Source organism: Aegilops tauschii, chromosome 1, assembly GCF_002575655.3.
Source record: "Aegilops tauschii subsp. strangulata cultivar AL8/78 chromosome 1, Aet v6.0, whole genome shotgun sequence".
Taxonomy (NCBI): domain Eukaryota; kingdom Viridiplantae; phylum Streptophyta; class Magnoliopsida; order Poales; family Poaceae; genus Aegilops; species Aegilops tauschii.
The window spans coordinates 44520486-44534607 of NC_053035.3; the positions used below are offsets into that span (position 1 = coordinate 44520486).

The 14122-nt window shown below is 43.7% G+C and overlaps 1 long non-coding RNA gene across 2 annotated transcripts; it reads right to left on the bottom strand.

Moving 5' to 3' along the window:
- Positions 1-5950: 5950 nt before the first annotated feature.
- On the bottom strand, positions 5951-9222 carry LOC109746704 (uncharacterized). 2 transcript variants are annotated; one of them, XR_002228845.3, is made up of 3 exons: positions 7716-8355; positions 7267-7320; positions 5951-6327 (listed from the first exon to the last, which is right to left on the bottom strand). It is a non-coding gene; the product is annotated as an uncharacterized lncRNA (long non-coding RNA). The 2 variants fall into 2 exon arrangements; XR_012201531.1 differs by having other exon boundaries at positions 7267-9222.
- Positions 9223-14122: the final 4900 nt, after the last annotated feature.

A 14122-nucleotide genomic window follows, 5' to 3' on the forward strand; every position in this document is an offset into this window, starting at 1 on the left:
TTAACACCCATAGTTCACATCTCCATGTGACCAACACTGAAAGGGTTTACTAGAGTTAGTAATCTAGTTCACATCGCCATGTGATTAACACCAAAAGAGTACTAAGGTGTGATCATGTTTTGCTTGTGAGAGAAGTTTAGTCAAGGGGTCTGCCACATTCAGGGCCGTATGTATTTAGCAAATATTCTATGTCTACAATGCTCTGCATAGAGCTACTTTAGCTAATTGCTCCCACTTTCAATATGTATCCAGATTGAGACAGAGAGTCATCCGGGTCGGTGTAAAAGCTTGCATCGATGTAACTCTTTACGACGAACTCTTTATCACCTCCATAACCAAGAAATATTTCCTTAGTCCTCTAAGGATAATTTTGACCGCTGTCCAGTGATCTACTCCTAGATCAAAATTGTACTCCCTTGCCAAACTCAGGGCAGGGTATATAATAGGTCTGGTACACAACATGGCATACTTTATAGAACCTATGGCTGAGGCATAGGGAATGACTTTCATTCTCTCTCTATCTTCTGCCGTGGTCGGGCTTTGAGTCTTACTCAATTTTACACCTTGCAACACAGGCAAGAACTCTTTCTTTGACTGTTCCATTTTGAACTACTTCAAAAACTTGTCAAGGTATGTACTCATTGAAAAAACTTCTCAAACGTCTTGATCTATCTCCATAGATCTTGATGCTCAATATGTAAGCAGCTTTACCGAGGTCTTTCTTTGAAAAATTCCTTTCAAACACTCCTTTATGCTTTCCAGAAAATTCTACATCATTTCCGATCAACAATATGTCATTCACATATACTTATGAGAAAGGTTGTAGTGCTCCCACTCACTTTCTTGTAAATACAGGGTTCACCGCAAGTCTGTATGAAACTATATGCTTTGATCACACTATCAAAGCGTACATTCCAACTCCGAGATGCTTGCACCAGCCCATAAATGGATCACTGGTGCTTACACACTTTGTTAGCATCTTTCAGATTGACAAAACCTTCTGGTTGCCTCATATACAACTCTTCTTTAAGAAATCCATTAAGGAATGCAGTTTTGACATCCATTTGCCAAATTTCATAAAATGCGGCAATTGCTAACATGATTCAGACAGACTTTAAGCATAGATAAGAGTGAGAAACTCTCATCGTAGTCAACACCTTGAACTTGTCGAAAACCTTTTGCGGCAATTCTAGCTTTGTAGATAGTAACACTACTATCAACGTCCGTCTTCCTCTTGAAGATCCATTTAATCTCAATGCTCGCTGATCATCGGACAAGTCAATCAAAGTCCACACTTTGTTCTCATACATGGACCCCATCTCAGATTTCATGGCCTCAAGCCATTTCACGGAATCTGGGCTCATCATCGCTTCCTCATAGTTCGTAGGTTCGTCATGGTCAACTAACATGACTTCCAGAATAGGATTACCGTACCACTCTGGTGCGGATCTTACTCTGGTTGACCTACGAGGTTCGGTAGTAACTTGATCCAAAGTTACATGATCATCATCATTAGCTTCCTCACTAATTGGTGTAGGAGTCACAGGAACAGATCTATGATGAACTACTTTCCAACAAGGGAGCAGGTACAGTTACCTCATCAAGTTCTACTTTCCTCCCACTCACTTCTTTCGAAAGAAATTCCTTCTCCAGAAAGGATCCATTCTTAGCAACGAATGCCTTGCCTTCAGATCCGTGATAGAAGGTGTACCCAACAGTCTCCTTTGGGTATCCTATGAAGACACATTTCTCCGATTTGGGTTCGAGCTTATCAGGTTGAAGCTTTTTCACATAAGCATCGCAGCCCCAAACTTTAAGAAACGACAACTTGAGTTTCTTGCCAAACCACAGTTCATAAGGTGTCGTCTCAACGGATTTAGATGGTGCCCTATTTAACGTGAATGCATCTGTCTCTAATGCATAACCCCAAAATGATAGTGGTAAATCGGTAAGAGACATCATAAATCGCACCATATTTAATAAAGTACGGTTATGATGTTCGGACACACCATTACGCTGTGGTGTTCCAGGTGGCGTGAGTTTGTGAAACTATTCCACACTGTTTTAAATGAAGGCCAAACTCGTAACTCAAATATTCGTCTCCGCAATCAGATCGTAGAAAGTTTATTTTCTTGTTACGATGATCTTCCACTTCACTCTGAAATTCTTTTGAACTTTTCAAATGTTTCAGACTTATGTTTCGTCAAGTAGATATACCCATATCTGCTCAAATCATCTGTGAAGGTCAGAAAATAATGATACCAACCGCGAACCTCAACACCCATCGGACTGCATACATCAGTATGTATTATTTCCAATAAGTCAGTTGCTCGCTCCATTGTTCCGGAGAACGGAGTCTTAGTCATCTTGCCCATGAGGCATGGTTCGCAAGCATCAAATGATTCATAATCAAGTGATTCCAAAAGTCCATCGGCATGGAGTTTCATCATGCGCTTTACACCAATATGACCTAAACGGCAGTGCCACAAATAAGTTGCACTATCATTATTAACTTTGCATTTTTTGGCTTCAATATTTATGAATATGTGTATCACTACAATCGAGATTCAATAAACCATTTATATTGAGTGTATGACCATAGAAGGTTTTATTCATGTAAATAGAACAACAATTATTCTTTGACATAAATGAATAATCGTATTGCGATAAACATGATCCAATCATATTCATGCTCAACGCAAACACCAAATAACATTTATTTTAGGTTCAATACTAATCCCGAAGGTAAGGGAGTGTGCGATGGTGATCTTATCAACCTTGGAATCACTTCCAACACACATCATCACCTCGCCCTTAACTAGTCTCTGTTTATTTTACAACTCCCGTTTCGAGTTACTACTCTTAGCAACTGAACCAGTATCAAATACCGAGGGGTTGCTATAAACACTAGTATAGTACACATCAGTAACATGTATATCCAATATACCTTTGTTCACTATGCGATCCTTCTTATCCGCCAAGTATCTAGGGCAGTTCCACTTCTAGTGACCATTTCCTTTGCAGTAGAAGCACTCAGTTTCAAGCTTGGGTCTAGCTTTGGGTTTCTTCACGGGAGTGACAACTTGTTTGTCATTCTTCTTGAAGTTCCCTTTCTATTCTTTTACCCTTTTCTTGAAACTAGTGGTCTTGTAAACCATCAACACTTGATGCTCTTTCTTGATTTCTACCTTCGCCAATTTCAACATCGAGATGAGCTCGGGAATTACTTTCGTCATCCCTTGCATATTATAGTTCATCACGAAGTTCTAGTAACTTGGTGATAGTGACTAGAGAACTTTGTCAATTACTATCTTATCTGGAAGATTAACTCCCACTTGATTCAAGCAATTGTAGTGCCCAGACAATCTAAGCACATGCTCACTGGTTGAGCCATTCTCCTCCATTTGTAGGCAAAGTACTGTCAGAGGTTTCATACCTCTCGACACAGACATGAGTATGAAATACCAATTTCAACTCTTGGAACATCTTATATGCTCCGTGGCGTTCAAAACATTTTTGAAGTCCCGGTTCTAAGCCGTAAAGCATGGTGCACTAAACTATCATGTACTCATCATACCGAGGTTTGTCAAACGTTCATAACGTCTGTATCTGCTTCTGCAATAGGTCTGTCATCTAGCAGTGCATCAAGGACATAATTCTTCTGTGCAGCAATGAGGATAATCCTCAGATCACGGACCAAGTCCTCATCATTGCTACTATCATCTTTCAACTTAGTTTTCTCTAGGAACATATCATACATAAAACGAGGAAGCTATTTGCGAGCTATTGATCTACAACATAGATATGCAAATACTATCAGGACTAAGTTCATGATAAATTTAAGTTCAATTAATCATATTACTTAAGAACTCCCACTTAGATAGACATCCCTCGAGTCATCTAAATGATCACGTGATCCATATCAACTAAACCATGTCCGATCATCATGTGAGATGGAGTAGTTTTCAATGGTGAACATCACTATGTTGATCATATCTACTATATGATTCACGTTCGACCTTTCTGTCTCCAGTGTTTCGAGGCCATATCTGCATATGCTAGGCTCGTCAAGTTTAACCCGAGTATTCTGCATGTGCAAAACTGGCTTGCACCCGTTGTATGTGAACGTAGAGCTTATCACACCCGATCATCACGTGGTGTCTCAGCACGAAGAACTGTCGCAACGGTGCATACTCAGGGAGAACACTTATACCTTGAAATTTTAGTAAGGGATCATCTAATAAAGCTACCGCCGAACCAAGCAAAATAAGATGTATAAAAGATAAACATCACATGCAATCAAAATATGTTACATGATATGGCCATCATCATCTTGTGCCTTTGATCTCCATCTCGAAAGTACCGTCATGATTTCTATCATCACCGGCATGACACCATGATCTCTATCATCTTGATCTCTATCAATGTGTCATCATATGGTCGTCTCGCTAACTATTGCTTTGGCAACTATTGCTATCGCATAGCGATAAAGTAAAGCAATTACATGGCACTTGCATCTTATGCAATAAAGAGACAACCATAAGGCTCTTGCCAGTGGCCGATAATTTCAAAAACATAATCATCTCATAGAACAATTTATATCTCATCACGTCTTGACCACATCATATCACAACATGCCCTGCAAAAACAAGTTAGACGTCCTCTACTTTGTTGTTGCATGTTTTACGTGGCTGCTACGGGCTTAGCAAGAACCGTTCTTACCTACGCATCAAAACCACAACAATTTTTCGTCAAGTATGTGCTGTTTTAACCTTCAACAAGGACCGGGCATAGCCACACTCGATTCAACTAAAGTTGGAGAAACTAACACCCGCCAGCCACCTGTGTGCGAAGCACGTCGGTAGAACCAGTCTCGCGTAAGCGTACGCGTAATGTCGGTCCGGGATGCTTCATCCAACAATACCGCCGAATCAAAGTATGACATGTTGGTAAGCAGTATGACTATTATCGCCCACAACTCACTTGTGTTCTACTCGTGCATATAACATCTACGCATAGACCTAGCTCGGATGCCACTGTTGGGAACGCAGTAATTTCAAAAAGTTTCCTACGCACACGCAAGATCATGGTGATGCATAGCAACGAGAGGGGAGAGTGTAATCCACGTACCCTCGTAGACCGTAAGTGGAAGCATTATGACAACGCGATTGATGTAGTCGTACGTCTTCACGATCCGACTGATCCTAGTACCGAAAGTACGGCACCTCCGCGATCTGCACACGTTCGGCTCGGTGACGTCCCACGAACTCTCGATCCAGCTGAGTGTTGAGGGAGAGCTTCGTCATCACGACGGAATGATGACCGTGATGAAGAAGCTACCGGCGCAGGGGTTCGCCTAAGCACTGCAACGATATGGTCGAGGTGGATTATGGTAGAGGGGGGCACCGCACACGGCTAAGAGATCAATGATCAACTTGTGTTCTAGGGTGCCCCCTGCCCCCATATATAAAGGAGCAAGGGGGGAGGCCGGCCGGCACTACAAGAGATTAGGCCTACTATGACGAGCCAAAAAATGTCATCGAACAGCTAATAACGTCACAAATTACACCTAAGTGACGTTTTATGGGCGTCACGAGCATCGTCATGGAATCCCCGTCACAGATTACTTCTCGTGATGGCGCACGCAAAACAGTGTCACTGAAAATGGGACCTTCGGTGACGTTTTATAGAACGTCAATAGCTTGCTATTTCTATGACGGTGGATTGATGTCACAAGTTAGGAGCAAAGATGCCATGTTGTACAATATTCAATGATGGAGCAACGTTACTGACTTTATGCCACATCAACACCCGCACAGATTACCCCACTACGAGCATCACTACTTTCATTATCGATGAAGATGACATCAAAATACATTTACTATATTTTGAATAATTTGCAATGAATTATCAGATCCACTATATTGCAAATGCATTTCAACAGTAAGTATTTAATTCACATCACATCACATTATATAAATAAATTGTGAGCCAAATCACATTATGAACCAAAAGACAAATCATATTATATATTCAATCTCTTAGGCAAATCATCCTCTAAATAGAAATGAAAATAAAAAATAACACCGAATCAAGTTTGACACGACAATACACAAGACAATGGAATCTTGTTGAGTTGCTTGAGCCCTCAATAGAAAACCAATCAGGTTAACTGTATCATGTGTTGCTTCTTTTCCCAGGCTTCATTCTTCTTCTGTTGGCTCTTCTTCACAGCTTCCAATTCTTGTTGATGCTTCCTTTGCATCTCTTCAAGTGCTCTGTCTTGTGCTTCAAATCTCACAGCTAACTCCCCCCAATGCCTATAAACTGAGGAAACACAACAGCGTGTTGCATCTTAATGAGATGAAAACATACAAGATAAAAATGTATAACAGTACCACTAAGAAGCATATATCTATCAAATTACGAATCTGAGTACATTATTAACTAGATTTGCGGGTATGCAGATGGGCCAATAAAACGGTATATTAGTTTGGCAAAACAAGAAGACACAAACTTGTATAAAAATTGTCAGTCAAAAAAATTTACATCGATCCCTGCTGCACTTTTAACTAGTGTGCTACTTAAAGTTCTAAGTAGCTTGTGAATGACTAGCGAGTCCAGTAGGGCAGCATATGACAATGAACTATAGTAATCTACTGAACATATTTCATAATTAGTTGCATAAGTATAGTTGTTTGACGCTTTGGTTACTACAAAAGTTTAGATCAGCACATCACTACAAAAACAGATCGGTAATGTACTAAAAAATCGCAGATCAAAACACAAAATTGTTTCTTTAGTAAGAAGTGACAGCCATTCATCCATTCAATGTACTGAACAATCTCAGAATAATGCAATATCTGGAGGTCATCACCCAACCACTACATGCCACATTATTCCTATTAACTGTATGTTTTCTCATCTCTGAATTGATTCAGACATGCTATGAATTTGGCCGTTCATCACCTTCTGTACAACTACGTGCCATAAGCAACTAGTACTAGTACTATCTACACTATTTTAATCAGTTGTGTGCTTACTCACCTTCCCCAACAGCTACAGCTAATTGTGTACGTGCACTGGAGTTGTACGATGCTTACTCAATCTAAATATAACAAATAAAAATACAAGTTATGCACAAAGGAAGGACACGATGAGCTTAAATGGTAGGCATACACAACCAGGTAAGGAATTGTCAAGTACTGGACTGTAAGAAAACAGAAAGTGGAGAAGTTAGTAAAAAGTTTAAGCTTCAGACTTTACCAACATAGCAAGGTCGATAAGATTATCTTGATATTGCAAACCCAGTCCTGCTACCTACGGTGAGCAGTCGATTAATGCGCCTGCGTTATAGGGGAATAAATAGAAGAGACAGAGTATACGTACTGACAAGTGTTCACATGGAGAAAAAATATTACAGAATAACATAATCATTTTCTGTTCCACCGAGCAGAATTAGCATCTGAATGAACCTTTTAGTATATAGATTTTTCAGCAGCTAGTAACTATGGTATGGCCCATGATACAAGCCCTCGGCTATTCCTAGTATAGTTGCACTGTTAATACTCTGAACGTAGAGTCTAGTCACATATTAGATGTTCTTGAGCATGCTGGAGATTGCATAATATCGCAGCTTAAAGGGGAAACTTGAGTTGAAAATATTCATTGTAGCAATTTAGAGACAGTTCGGAACATAGAAGTATGAACCATACCTTTGATAAGAGCAAAGGACATTGATCTTACTCCTGATCTAGATGAACTGCAACTAGGAAAAGGAGATCTCAAATAGGTGGTTAGAAGAGTCAAATTCCAGATCACAAATCTTACATCAGGAAATTATGGAAGAAAAAGGAACCAGCGAAATATTACCCTCGAGTAGTTGAAGGGGAGCAGATCTAATGGTGCTGTAGCCGGGTTCCTTGCAGAGTTTCCAACCCATCCCCTAGCCTATCTGCATCATTGGGTCGCCTCTCCCAAACCTGGTGTCTCCTGCCGCCGCCGCCTTGTTGGTCGCTGGACGAAACCAATCTTCTAAATCACCATCTACATCTCAAGTAGTGGGCATGGAGGGGTGGTGAGGCAGCGTCCAGATCTTGGTGAGGCACGCGGTGAGAAACGAAGATGGGGAAGGTGCCAGAGATGGATGGGGCGATGGTTGACAAGCCATCCATGAAGTGGCGGTGGAGGTAGCATGGAGGTCGGACAAGGCAGCAAACATGGCACGTCGGCATCGGGGCGCGGCTGGCGGCGTGTGATTTGGAGGCGCCGCCGGTGAGATGAGATCTGAGTCAGGTGCGAGTTGGTACAGGTGTATCTGTTGGGGATTTTTTGGGCTAGGATTTTATTTGGAGGCACAGAGCGTGGCGTGAGACCTAGCGCCAAATTGGATCACCACTTGGAGCTGAATTCTGTTTCTTTTCTTTTCTTTTTTTGCTCTGTGGTTCTAAATTCTTGGTGTGGCATCGTTTTAAAAGGTGGGTGATAAGGATTAAAAAAATCCCATCAACTCTCATATTTCCATTTTAACTTTTGAGAGCTAAATGTAACAACATTAGCTCACGAGTGTGCCATTGATGTTTTTTTGCATACACACTAACTATTTATTATATTATAGATATGAAAATAATGTCCTCTTGGCTCCCTTATTTTCATTTTTATTTTTGAGATAAACACATGAGCTCACAGACGCTCGATTCAAGTTTTTTGCCCAACCACTACCTATTTATATTAGAAAGAACAAAATAAATTTTACCTTTATAAAAAAGAACTAATATAAGCATTTCCATGCCCACTACCTATTTATATTATATCGAGAAAAATAATTACAACCCTCAGCAGCCTTTGAAAAAACTATGGCAGGTCCCAGTGCCAACACTGACGCATGGGTCCAATCGCTCAATTACCCAAGAACTAGCTTTGCCGAGTCTGAATACAATACCTAACATGGAAAAAACGATCTTCTCACATTCATAGTACTCGGTGACTCTAGTGGGCTCATCATGAAAATTACCAAAATGTCACAAAAATTGGGAGCCAGGTGTGCTGAAAGGTCGAGGCAATTCGGTGACGTTTATCGTCACCGATTTGCGATAATTGGTGACGTCACCTACGACAACATCACGCATTAGGAATTTATGTGACGTTCTCCACCATCGTCATGAGGATTTTCGTCACAGTATGTCAATTTTGTTGTAGTGCGGCCCTTGGTCGCGCCAAGGAGGGGAGGAGTCTTCCTCCTAGTAGGAGTAAGACTCCACCTTTCATAGTCCAACAAGGAAGGGGAAGGGGGAAGGAAGGAGAGGGAGAGAGGGAGGGAAAGAGGGGGCGCCACCCCCCTCCTTGTTTAATTAGGACTCCTCAAGGGGGGGGCAGCCCTAAGGCCCCCTCCCCTCTCTCTCTCACACACAAGGCCCATGTGGCCCATTAGTTCCCCTGGGGGTTCCGATAACCCCAGCACTCCGATAATTATCCGGTGACCCCCGGAACTCATCCGGTGTCCGAATATAGTCATCCAATATATCAATCTTTATGTCTCGACCATTTCGAGACTCCTCGTCATGTCCATGATCATATCCGAGACTCCGAACTATCTTCGGTACATCAAAACACATAAACTCATAATACCGATCGTCACCGAACGTTAAGCGTGCGGACCCTACGGGTTCAAGAATTATGTAGACATGACTGAGACATATCTCCCGTCAATAACCAATAGCGGAACCTGGATGTTCGTATTGGCTCCCACATATTCTACGAAGGTCTTTATCGGTCAAACCGCATAACAACATATGTTGTTCCCTTTGTCATCGGTATGTTACTTGCCCGAGATTCGATTGTCGGTATCTCAATACCTAGTTCAAACTCGTTACCGACAACTCTCTTTACTCGTTCCATAATGCATCATCTCGCAACTAACTCATTAGTCACAATGCTTTCAAGGCTTATAATGATGTGCATTACCGAGAGGGCCCAGAGATACCTCTCCAATACACGGAGTGACAAATCCTAATCTCGATCTATGCCAACTCAACAAACACCATCGGAGACACCTGTAGAGCATCTTTATAATTGTAACACCCCGGATGTAACTTTCCATATTTGTAACTCCGACTCTTGCCATTTTTGGCTATGTGTTATGATATTCCCTTCGTGGTCGGGTTTTGTCTTTCGTTTTGCATTTTGTTCATGTCATGCATTTCATACCATGTCATCATGTGCATTGCATTTGCATACGTGTTCGTCTCATGCATCCGAGCATTTTCCCCGTTGTCCGTTTTGCAATCCGGCGCTCCCATCTCCTCCGGCGCACCCCTCTTGTTTTCTTTCGTGTGCGGGTGTCAAACATTCTCGGAATGGACCGAGGCTTGTCAAGTGGCCCTAGTATACCACCGGGAGACCACCGGTCAAGTTTCGTTCCATTTGGAGGTCATTTGGTACTCCAACGGTTAACCGGGTAACCGCAGATGCCTTCTGTGTGTTGCAGAAAAACCCCCTCTCTAAACAGCCCAAAACCCACCAAAATCTCTTCCATGCTCTAGGTCGTTCGATCACGATCGTGTGGGCGAAAACCGCACCTCATTTGGAGCCTCCTAGCTCCCTCTACCTATATATTTGCATCCCTCCCGAAACTTCTCGCAGATGAAACCCTAAAATTCGTCCTCTCCGTGGCCGGACGTGTCCGTCCGCGCCGGACAAACCTCCGCCGCCGCCCGCGCCCAATCGGGACGCGCCACATGGTAGCCGCGCCGCCGCCCGTACCCCGCGCCGCCGCGGCCCGCCGGCCCGTCCGCGGCCCTCCCGGCGCGCTCCTCCTCCGCCCCGCCTGTGCGCCTCGCCCCGCCGCCTTCGCTCGCCGCCGTCTCCGCCGCCTCGGCGACGCGCGCCGTCGCCGGACCGCGACCGCTGCCGCCTCCTCCGACCCCGACGCCGCCCCCGCCGGCGCCTGTCCCCGCCACCGAACGCCGTCGTCGCCACCGTCCCGCACCCGGCTCCCGAGCTCCGGCAGGCCGCCCTCTCCTTCCTCCGCCCTCCCCGTCCTCGACTCCGGCGACGACCGAGCCCGCGTCGGCCAGATCTGGATCCACTTTGACCTACGGTTGACTTTTCCCGAACCCCCGTATTTCTTCCAAGTCATTTATTTTTCTCAGCATGTGCCCATGTTCATAGCATCATAACTCTCTGTATATAGCTCCGTTTCGCGCGTGTAATATATCGAATTGTTTGTCTCGTGATGCTCAACATTTTGTTCAATTGCACCATGTTCATTAGAGGTCATGCCATCTTGTTGTTTTGTTGTATGCCATACCATCTTTCCAGTGGTTTATGCCATGTATTTTTGTGATCTCTGTGGTGACTAGCACAAGCATGCAAACTAGGCCCCGTAATGTTTCTGATTTCAGGGACTTAGTGATTTCTCTGTGTCTTTGTCTGCTGTTATTTTGTTGCCATGTAAACTTGATGCTACAGAGAGATCCATGCATATTTTGGAGATGTTCAGTAAGGATGTTTTGTAGATATTGTTGTAATTGATCCATTCCTGCCCTTTTTTGCAATTATGGAGTGCCATAGCATGACTCAATCTTGCTCTACTTTTGCTATAAAATATTTCTGGCAGATTGTTTACGTGTTATTCAATTTTGCCAAGCTTGTTGTAGTTGATCCATACATGCTATGCTTTTGTTCTTGCCATGGATAGCTTCATAAACATGCCATCTTGCTGTAGGTATGCTTTTTTATCATGCATTGCTTTGTGGTGAGTGCATCAAGCTCACCAAGATGCCTTCATATCATTATTTCTGCCATGCTCAGTTTTTCTGCTAAGTTTACATGGTTGCCATCATATCTTCTGGTCCTTTTTGTCTTATGGTCAGTAAGGGACTTTTGTCATATGCATTTCGTAGAATACTGCGATGCCTTGTTTTGCTTTGTTAAGTTCCTGTAGCATGTTGATTTCGTGCACTGAACATTGCTACCTGATGCTGTTTTCTGCCATGTCCAGTAATTTCACTAAGTCTGTGAACCTGTTATCTTTTGCACTTTCGCCATGCTTGTTTGAGCTTGTTATGTTGTGATCTAGCCGTAGCTCAGTGTTCATATTTTGTCAAGCATCTCCTGTAGATTACTGCCATATGCTTTGTTGCTACGTTGGAGTACTGTAGCATTGTTACTTGTTGCATTTTAAGCGCTATCATGCTGTTAATCGCAGATTTGTGTCATTCTTGTTTTGCTTGCCATTTGCAAACCGTGCATCCGTTTCCGGTGATCTTTATATCGATTTCAACCGAAATCATCTCATCTTTCCAGTGGCATGCTTGGTTTGCCAAGTTACTGCCTTGTTCATCATTTTCCTTCCGGAGCACGCATATGCATCGCATACCATATCTTGCATATCATTCATGAATTGCATCATGTTGCTTGTGCATTTCTCGTGGTTGATTGTGGTTCCGTTTGCTTGTGTTCTTGTTTGGGTAGAGCCGGGAGACGAGTTTGTGAACGAGGAACCTGTTGAGTACGCTTACGAGGATCAAGCTTTCGACATCTCTGAGAACCTTGCAGGCAAGATGACCACCCCTCGAAATCACTTCTATCTTTGCTTTGCTAGTTGTTCGTTCTATTGCCATGCTGCGCTACCTACCACTTGCTATATCATGCCTCCCATATTGCCATGTCAGCCTCTAACCATCCTTTCCTAGCAAACCGTTGTTTGGCTATGTTACCGCTTTTGCTCAGCCCTTCTTATAGCGTTGCTAGTTGCAGGTGAAGTTGAAGTTTGTTTAATTAATGCATCTGTCGTGGAATTGTCACGGCAGATGTTCTCGAGCTAGGACTTAGTCGTGGAGCCATCGTAGCTAGGAAGCTTGAAGGGGTTAAACGGGACAAGGAACACGAGGGTTATACTGGTTCGGCCCCTTACGGTGAAGGTAAAAGCCTACGTCCAGTTGAGGTGGTATTGATTAGGGTTTCGATGACCAGGGAGCTTAACTGCTAGGCCTGACTCTCGACGATATCTTACTTGTCCTTAAACCGCCGCCGGGTCATCCCTTTATATAGAGAGGTTGACGCCTAGCAGTTCTCAGAGTCCCGGCCGGCTCATAAGAGTGTCCGGCTCGGACTCTCAACTATTCTTGCCTTACACTACAAGTTCTACCATAATGGCGGTTGTAACTACGGACCTTAAGCCATATCCGGGTCTTAAGCCCATCTTTGGCCCACCATCTTCAAGCTTGGCGCCGGGCTTCAGGTGATGACCATTATGAGTAACCCGGCCCCTCCGGGCGGGTGACTCTAAGGTTTATATCCTCAACATTAGGCCCCAGATTGATTTGAGCCGGCTCATGTCAATCTTCAACCCTTTCGATAGAAAATCTCCGGCTTACAATTGTGTGAAGGCTATAACCCGTCGTGACGTCATCTTCTGGATTCCGGGTAACCCGTCGTGACGTCATCTTCCATTAAGTCCATTTTTCACTCCACCATATCCGCAACGGATCTTATCTTTAATTGCCGTCCCGAAAATCGAGGCGTTTTATGGCGAGATAACCACACCGTGGCCTCCTCGTTTCTCGCGCCCACTTATGAGCCTCGCCTTATAAATAGCCCGGCCCACCAGCCTCTGGTCACTCGTCGCCTCCGTCTTCTTCCTCCAGTCGCCACTGAGTTGCCGCTCGAGCTCCACTGCCGCCACCGCCGCGGGTCTCCGAGTCTTCCCCGCCTTCGGCCGCTGCATCAACCTGACGTGACCAGAGAAACTGCGGCGACCTCCGCATCTTTCCAGCACCCGTAAGTCCTTGCTACCCTATAGAACAGATATGCATTAGGGTTCCTTCCTGTTCTTCCCATGTTCATCGCCGTTCATCTCGAGCCCTTGGTAGATTTTATCATTACCACCTTTCCTTGATCTTTAAACTATACAAAACTGCTGCGGTAGCTGTTTCACTTCCATTCCCAATGTACATAGATCCCCTTTTATTGCATAGAGGCTCCATTCGAACCCGCGAACTTCTTCTGCATCTGTTTTAGGTCTAGAAACTTTCCTCTTTAGTCGACCGTTTTGATCCAAATTAATTACTGCGATGTGTGAAACCTGTTTTCACCGCACTTAGTAAAAAACTGCATCTGC